A 2500-nucleotide genomic window follows, 5' to 3' on the forward strand; every position below is an offset into this window, starting at 1 on the left:
AGAGAGGAGAGAGAGAGAGAGAGAGAGAGAGAGTGTTTGCAATATTATCATCAAACAAATATTACAGAGAGAGAGAGAGAGAGAGAGAGAGAGAGAGAGAGAGAGAGATTTTCTACCCTTGTATTCAGCCCATGGTAACTATATAAGCATCAGTGTATCACCATCAAGAAGTACAAGACTTTTGTATTTCATCGAGTGCCTCTCTTGAATAAAGAACACGTTCACATGCTTATGATAATGCGAATATTAACATACACTATCCTTTTGGAATACTTGGGACCCAACGTTACCCATTGACCCTTGCTAGGGAATTTTCTCAATTGTATTTTTATCCGATTTTAGGGGTTTAAAGGCTAGATAGTGTTGTTCTTATGAGCAATGCGGTTGGATTCGATGATGATGATGCTGATGATAATAATAATAATAATAATATTGTTATTGTTATTATTATTATTATCTATGCCAACGAAGTTCACAGGAGATTATGTTTTCACCCTTGTTATTATTATTATTATTATTACCAATGCCAACGAAGTTCAGAGGATGTTATGTTTTCACCCTTGTTACTATCATTATTATTATTATTATTATTATCATTATCATCATCTCTGTCAACGAAGTTTGGAGGCGGTTATGTTTTCACTCCTATTATTATCATTATTATTATTATTTTTATTATTATTATTACTAGTATTATTATTATTATTATTATTACCTCCGCCAAAGAAATTGGGAGGAGTTTATGTTTTCAAACCTGTTTGTCCGTTTATCTGTGAACTACTTCCTGGCCACGATTTTCCTTATAGAGTAATGAAACTTCCAGAGATTAATTGTTATGTTGAGACGTGGAAGTAATTCAATTTTAAAAGTCCTAGGTCAAAGGTCAAGGTCAAGGTTGACCAAATTAGCCCAAAACTTAACCTCAAGATCGCACATGGTTGTCACACAGACTTCGAATACGCCTACGGTCTAAACTGATTCTGGGAAAGGCAAGCTGATTTCGAGAAATACGCTGCCGTAGCGGAAGTCTGCACTCAAGAGTGTTTTTCTAGTTATTATTATTATTAGTCAGGTTACAACCCTGACTGGAAAAGCAGAATACTGCAACCCCATAATGAGGAAAAATGTACAAACTCCCTAACCATTCCTGAAATGAGAATCTGCATTACTCATAGTTTCGTGGTATAGAATGATGGATCCCCTACCCTAAAGAAAAAGTTCTTTGGTATGTCATTTCTTTATTTACAGTACCTAGTACAGTATGTTCAATCGATAGTAATTACCCCTGGATATAGGTGGAACTACTCAATCCCTAGAACATGTCCCCAATACTATCATATCAAGACCAGCATAGGTTTAAAGGCTTAAAGGTCACTCATGAATGGCAGAGGCAAAGGACAGTGACATTGCCCTAGCAGCACAACAATGCCCTAGAGACTGATCATACATAAATATGATCAGTGCCCCAGCCCCTTCTCCACCCAAGCTAGGCCCAGGGAGGGACAGGCAATGGCTACTGATGACTCAGCAGACAAGACCTGTAGGCTTTCCCAAACACACCAAACTTAGGTCACAATGATGGTGAGGTTGCAGACACTACAAAAAAAAATATGGAGTTTGAGTGGGATTCGAACCCCAGTCTGGCGATCACCAGACAGGGACGCTTCCAATAGGTCACTTTAACCTAATATATATACGTGTATATATATATATATATATATACACACGCGTTGAGATACTACCGCTAGAGTTGTTATGTCCTCTGACTGGCCTGACAGTACGACATTGGCTCCCTCTCTCTGATTACGGCTCATTTTCCCTTTGCCTACACAAACACCCAATAGTCTGACCTATTCTTTCTAAATTCTTCCTATATGCTCAAACACCTGACAACACTGATTACCAAACAATTCTTTTTCGTCTTCGAAGCGATTGCTCCTCCAAACAGCCAATGGAGAAGCCCTCTGTTCCAGAAACAAGAAACTTAGGGCTCCAACAGTGGCATGACCAAATATGTACTGTGAGGGAGGGGGGGGGGTTACTTAGCCTTCGCTTGTCTCTCCGCATGGGGGCTGCCATCACACGGCAAAACAATGGGACACTGATTTAATACAGGGCGCTGGATTGTACATCTGAAAAGGGTCTTGTGTGGTTGACACGAGTTCCATTTCCTTGCATTGTTGAAACATGCAAGAGTATAATAGGAGAGGAGGGAAGGAATATTGAATGACCAAATTGAAAGGGTCCTTTTTTAGTAGTACAGAAATGAGACTTTATCCGCATGCATTTTAGTACAAATAAGTATTCGTGAAGTGTGTAATAGGCATAAGAAAATAACTGGAAAAAAACTTTTAGACGAGAGAGAGAGAGAGAGAGAGAGAGAGAGAGAGAGAGAGGTATAAGAAATACAAAAATATTTCTATGCAGAGAGAGAGAGAGAGAGAGAGAGAGAGAGAGAGAGAGAGCCATAAGAAATAAAAAATATTTTTATGCACAGAGA

At 38.8% G+C, this 2500-nt stretch overlaps 1 protein-coding gene across 3 annotated transcripts in view; it reads right to left on the reverse strand.

Annotated features, from left to right (window-relative positions):
* LOC137652483 (CUE domain-containing protein 1) overlaps window positions 1–2500 on the reverse strand; it is a 97171-nt gene that overhangs the window by 43648 nt on the left and 51023 nt on the right. The gene's annotated exons all lie outside the window — the stretch shown is intronic.

Source organism: Palaemon carinicauda, chromosome 13, assembly GCF_036898095.1.
Source record: "Palaemon carinicauda isolate YSFRI2023 chromosome 13, ASM3689809v2, whole genome shotgun sequence".
Taxonomy (NCBI): domain Eukaryota; kingdom Metazoa; phylum Arthropoda; class Malacostraca; order Decapoda; family Palaemonidae; genus Palaemon; species Palaemon carinicauda.